The sequence below is a fragment of the Coenobita brevimanus genome, chromosome 101 (genome assembly GCF_032717465.1).
Source record: "Coenobita brevimanus isolate Jiangsu-jjx chromosome 101, ASM3271746v2, whole genome shotgun sequence".
NCBI classification, from domain to species: domain Eukaryota; kingdom Metazoa; phylum Arthropoda; class Malacostraca; order Decapoda; family Coenobitidae; genus Coenobita; species Coenobita brevimanus.
Window position 1 is genome coordinate 5,827,042 of NC_137054.1, and position 7,500 is coordinate 5,834,541.

Here is a 7,500-nt window from a genome sequence, read left to right on the forward strand (position 1 = left end):
CTCTCTCCTTCGCTTGCCTCTCCTTCCTTTCCTCACTCTCTCCCGCTCTCCCCATCCCGAACCCAACTGACCTAAATTTTTTCACGGGGTTGAATCATCGCCTCTTTTTACGGTTGGTCTTCGCTTTCACGTTCATTTGACACCATTGACTACCATTATGCCATTCTCTTATACTGTTCTCTATTATATTTCAAAGCACTTTTTACCATCACTGCACTTCGTGATTTTACTGGAGTTACAAATAAAGGGCGTTTCTAACATTACTGCCTTCGTGATATTGTTGTTTATTTTTGTATATTTTCCAACATCAGAGCATATGGATTAATGTTTCACCATATTCCGAAGCGCTTTCTAATACCATAGGGTTCTGTGATACTGCAGGTTAATATATTTCACATAAATGTCATTCGAGTATTCTGCATTACTGTGGGTTACCAATGACTTGTATTTTACTATTGATGCTGCTGTCTGACGTGTGTAAATCCCTTTCTTCACTTATATACTGCCTTATCTAACAGTTCAATTCTTAATCTCTTTATCTTACACTTTATCTACCTGTCCACTTTATCTGCTAGTTTAATCTATTTACCTTCCTACATCCGCTTATCTTGATGCATTACAATTCTCTCTCTCTCTCTCTCTCTCTCTCTCTCTCTCTCTCTCGTGTAGAATGGTCACCTCTCTCTCTGACCTCTCCATAACCTTCACCTTTCACCTCTCCTCCCCACTCTTCCCCTCTCTTCCTCACCTCTCCTCTTCACTCTTCAATGCTCCTCTTCACTCCTCGCCTCTTCCCTCTTCACTCTACCCTCCCCTCCTCACCCCTCCCCTCTCCTCCCCACCCCTCACCTCTCCTCACCCCTCACCTCTCCTCCTTACCCCTCACCTCTCACTTCTTACACACACCTCTCACACCTCACCCTCACCTCCCCTCTTCACTCCTCACCCCCACCTCTCCTCCTCACTCCTCACCCCCACCTCTCCTCCTCACTCCTCACCCCCACCTCTCCTCCTCACTCCTCACCCCCACCTCTCCTCCTCACTCCTCGCCTCGCCTCCTCTCTCCTAATCATCTCTCATCTTTTCCTCAGTCTTAACGTCCTCTCTCTCTCTCTCTCTCTCTCTCTCTCTCTCTCTCTCTCTCTCTCTCTCTCTCTATCTCTCTCTCTCTATCTATCTATCTATCTATCTATCTATTTCTCTCTCTCTCTCACATCAACAACCAATTTCAATATTCATGTGAGTCGAAGGAACATCTCTATTAATATGGCCTCAGACACACACACACACACACACACACACACACACACACACACACACACACACACACACTACAGGTGACGCAGTTCCCACCAGCACAACAATAAGCCCTAAGAATATACACATTTAGACAACAGTGATATCATTACAACAGAAACTTTAAATAGCAACACTAACGATAAAAAGGACCCTGAACAAGAACAAATCCAATACATAAAGCACCAACAAACACGAAAATGAGAGAGAGAGAGAGTGTGTGTGTGTGTGTGTGTGTGTGTGTGTGTGTGTGTGTGTGTGTGTGTGTGTGTGTGTGTGTGTGTGTTTCTCCTGCATCTGAGCGCCACACCGCTAGAAAGGGTGACAGTGGGCGTATGTATCCTAGTATAAGAATCAATAACAATAAACACTTCAATAACAATAAACATCAAAATAAAAACAAAACACTACAACAACAATACGAAATCGAAAACAGCCTCCGTCAACAAACAGTAACAAGAACATAAGAACAACTAAAGCAACTACTGTAATAATCGATGCGCCTCCCCCCCTCAAAAAATAAAAAAATTACAACAGACTCTTACCCAGCACCAGTAACTCTAGCCATCCATCCATCCGTCCACCCATCCATCCATCCATTCATCTGTTCATTCATCCATTCATTCATCTATGTGTATCCTTCACTTATTCATTCACCCATCTATGGATCTAACCAACCATCCATTCATCCATCTTTCCAATTATTCATCCAACCATCCATCTTCTCATCCATCCATTCATTCACCTATATCTCTCCATCCATTCATCCACCAATGACTCTAACCAGCCATCTATTCATTCTTCCGTTTATAAGTTCATTCTAACCATAAACCTTTTCATCCATGCACCATACATTTATCTACACACAACCACAACAGCAACTACAACAACAACAACGAGAGCACCACGTATCACACAACGAATACAGCAACAATCCTTTCCACCACAATTACCACTTCCGCCAACATACAAAAAAAACACACACACACACAGTCCCACACCAACGACACAGCACAAAAAAAACAACATAACATCGACACAACATCCTCCTGATCACCACCACCCCAAACGGCACAATTCATCGACACAACCCATCAAAATCAGCACAATATCAACACCAACACAACAGCATCTACAAAACTCAGCACCAAACAGCACAGCACCAACACCCAAAACAACACATCAAAAACAACAATATTACATCACTAACAAATTCGGGCAGATACTTTTCATCAATAACAGGAATAAATTGAATGTGAATTAAAGACGACAACAACAATTCCATACCAATATAATAAAACGGGCACACATGAAAATACATATGCGTCCGTACACGCACATATATACATAATCACACGCACACGCATACACACACATAATCATACGCACATGCACACGCACATATACATAATCATACGCACATGCACACACAAATTTATCATTCTATCTATCTATCTCTCAAGAACAAGAAGCTTATGATCACAACATGACTAATTGGACCTGCAATATTATCAAAACACACACACACACACACACACACACACACACACACACACACACACACACACACACACACACACACACACACAAGAAGCTAATGACTACAAACTGGCTAATTGAACCCAGAATAAAATCAAAACAGGGGCTCAAAAACAGACCATCACAATCACCACATCCACCACTACAACCACCACAATCACCACATCCACCACTACAACCATCACAATCACCACATCCACCACCACAATCACCACATCAACACTACAACCACCACAATCACCACATCCACCACTACAACCATCACAATCACCACATCCACCACTACAACCACCACAATCACCACATCCAACACTACAACCATCACAAGCACCACATCAACACTACAACCATCACAAGCACCACATCCAACACTACAACCATCACAATCACCACATCCAACACTACAACCATCACAGTCACCACATCCAACACTACAACCATCACAATCACCACATCAACACTACAACCACCACAATCACCACATCAACACTACAACCATCACAATCACCACATCAACACTACAACCACCACAATCACCACATCCAACACTACAACCATCACAATCACCACATCAATACTACAACCATCACAATCATCACATTCAACACTACAACCATCACAATCACCACATCCAACACTACAACCATCACAATCACCACATCCACCACTACAACCATCACAATCACCACATCAACACTACAACCACCACAATCACCACATCCAACACTACAACCATCACAATCAGAGTCTCACACAAGTACCAGGCATAACCACAACCACAATCATCACAACTCCCAATGCCATACACAACCACATCAACTACCACAACACCACAGCCACAACCACAGCCATTACCATCATAACAACAACACCCACTACCGCAGCTACCTATACCGGGTACACCAGTAACATCGAAATCAACACATTCCACCACATCCAACACTACCACAACTACAATTACCACAACCATTACCATCATTACCACTACAACCACAATCACCTCCACCACTACCACAATCACCACACTCATCACAACAGCTACCATAAGCACTGCAGCCACAACCACCACCAAAACTCACCACAATCCACCACTGCCACCCACACGAACATATAACTACCACAATCACAAGCCCTACCAATATCACCATTACAACCACAACCACAGCTACCGGCACCAACATCATTTACATCACTACCAAAACCATCCACCTTCACTACAGTCTCCATCAGAGCATCTATCACCACCACTATCGCCGTCACCACAGCTACAACCACAAAGACCATAATTATAACTACAATCACCACCACCACCACCACCACAACCAAACACAATAACGCCACCACCACCATTACAACCATGACAAACACCATCACCGCCAGCACACACACACACACACACACACACACACACACACACACACACAACCATATCATCACAACCAGTACATCACAACCTACCGCGACAGCCAGCTCAACAACCATCAACCATTTCCAACCAAAACTACCATTAGCCATCACCAACACAACTACTACCACCACCATCACCACCAAAAACACTACCACCAACTGCATCACAACAACCACTCACCACACTCAGCAACACCTGAACCTATCATTTCTACCACAACTACCACCAACACCAACGCAAACATTACCACACCACAACATCCACCTGCCACTTGCATCACCTCTTACCACTTCCACCACAGCTATCCATCCACTCTGACTAGTACAACCACCACCACCACAACTACAACAACCATTACCAACATAACCACAATCACCACCATTACCTACCACTTCCAACACAGTTATTAGCAAACATTACTACAACCACCACTTATCATCACTACCACCACCACCACCTGCCACTAAAACCTAACCACTACCACCACAATCACCACCTACCACACGCACCACCACCACCAGCCACTACAACCTAATCATTACCACAACAACCACCACCAACAGCCACTACAACCTAACCCTTATCACCACACCTCCACCACCAACAACCCCAACAACCTAACCATTACCACTACAACCTCCACTACCAAGCACTACTCGTACAACCTAACCATGTCCACCACAACTACCACATACCACAACAATTCCTACTGTCAATTACCACTACAACTACATTACAATCTAACCACTACCACCACAACCACACTACAACCTAACCATAACCACTTTACAACCTAACCACTGCCACCACAACCACTTTACAACCTAACAACTACCACCACCAACACCACATACCACAGCAATCCTTACTATCAATAACAACTACAAACACATTACAACCAAACCACTACCACCACAACCACTTTACAACCAAACCACCACCACCACTTCCAGCAGCAACAGGGTGGTAGAGAAATGTCAAAGGATCACGTCTGTTTTCACGTCCTAGTTAAAGCTGAACCCCTATCAAAAAGTCCAGCCCTCCTGCCTACACCATCCACCTCTCTTTAAAACCATAACTACATTCATCAAATTCATCCGGGTGTTGATATTACCTACCAGTTTTTTTCCCCTATTTATTCATTTTCCCTTCCCTGTCAGCCTTCTCTTTTTCTCTGTCCCTCTATTCGTCCAGGTTATACTGTACATATATGCATACGTACAAGCATACATACATACATATATATCTAATACATGCGTTACCTAATCCTGCTATACATTCACAACCACCACCATCACTACCATCACCACCACCACTATCATCCTTCCATCTTTTCCGTGGTCCTCCCAACCTTCCACTTTTCCATCTCACTTTCTGTTCCTCTGTCTATCCTACTTCTCATCCCTCCGTTTACTTACCTATCCATCTATCCAACTTATCAGCCTTCTATCCATCCAGTCAACTTTCCATCCGTCTATCCATTCATCCATAGAACACTGCATCCATCCATCCATCCTTCTTTTCACCTATTTCTTCCTCCCTTCTTGCGATTTCATATATCCTCCCATCGACATCATCCACCTTAGTCCACCCACGTCTACCCACAACGACAGCGACAACCACGCCACCGAATCCCTCCACCACCACTCACCACTAATTCCACCTGGCACTCCACGCCCACCTCCCTCCGGTATTACTCCACCCCAGCATTCCACTTCGTTATATCTCTCCTTTCATCGTTATAGCACTGACAGATTTAATATTTATTCTCAAGGGCTTCTACAATTGCTCTTTGTCGACGCCACCAAGAACCATCAAACAACTCTCATAGCCATATTCACAACTACAACCACCTACCGATAACCACTATCATTAAAACCACTACCAACATCACAACTACAACCACCACCATCAGCAACAACTTCAACCACTACCATCGCAACTACTACCACCACCATCAGCAACAACCACAACTACCACCTCCATCAACAACAATCATCACCCATCAACAACCACCACCACCACTTATCATCAATTATCAACACTAGACCCACAAGCACCATCAACCACAACCACTACCTCTCACTAACATTAACCATCAAACATCATCACCCACACCACCACCACCACCATTAGGCCCAAAACCACCACTATCAACCATCATCACAGGAACAACAACCACCATAAGCACAATTACATTTTAAACACAATCAGTCACAATAATAAGCACCATACCATTACCCCATACCTTCGGCAATCGCAACCACATCACCGCAGCGACCACCTACCACAACAGCAACCATCATCACTCACCTCCACAGCCACCACAACCACATCAACCTCCACAACCACACCAGTACATCACACATTCACAAAATTACTACAAATGATGATGTCATGCCGAACTATGCCACACACAGGACAGATTTCAGAGTCCATTCGTGTACTGGGCTTAATCAGATCAGTCCCCTATATGACCAGCAATGACGCTAACCATATCGATCAATTTCAACAGTCTTCATTTTGTACGTCTGCAAGCTTCCTAATTGGTTCCAAAAACATGATACCAACGCTCACCAACAGCAGCATTCACGTCACTCACCTTAGCCTTTAAGCTCGTGCATGCTCATCTCACACCACTTTAATCATTTCTAGACTCATACCTCGCATAATAATATATTCCAGCTCACGCACGCCCATCTCACATTCCTACACTCACTCTTACCTCACACCTTTACACTCATCCTTCCTTCACATTTCGCCACTCTCCTCCACCTCACACTTCACTCACAGTCATCTCACACTTCTAAACTCATCCTTACTCCACACTTTCTCACTCGTACCCACCCTATATTTCTCCATTCACCCTCTCATCACACATCTCCAATCACCCTCATCCTTCCATTCCGTCAGTCAATTTTTCTTTCCATCCACTGATCCCTGCATTACTCCATCCGTACTGAGAGACGGGTTGGTTAATTTGTGGCACTTTCTCCATCGCGATGTATTCGCTATCTTACACTTTATTATCTTCTTATATGCTACGGATGCAAACTATGACCTTATTAGACACACTGTAGTTCGATCATCTCACCTTGGCGGAGGTTTTCGTCCAATTGCAGTCTATTTCCCGTAGGTCGGTGGCTGAACAAGACGATACTGAGGCTCCCCATCATTTCTATAGCACATTTTCGTGACTAGTATCATATTCTGGTTTTGGTTTCTTGAACAGCTCAGCATTCACGATGAACAGATGG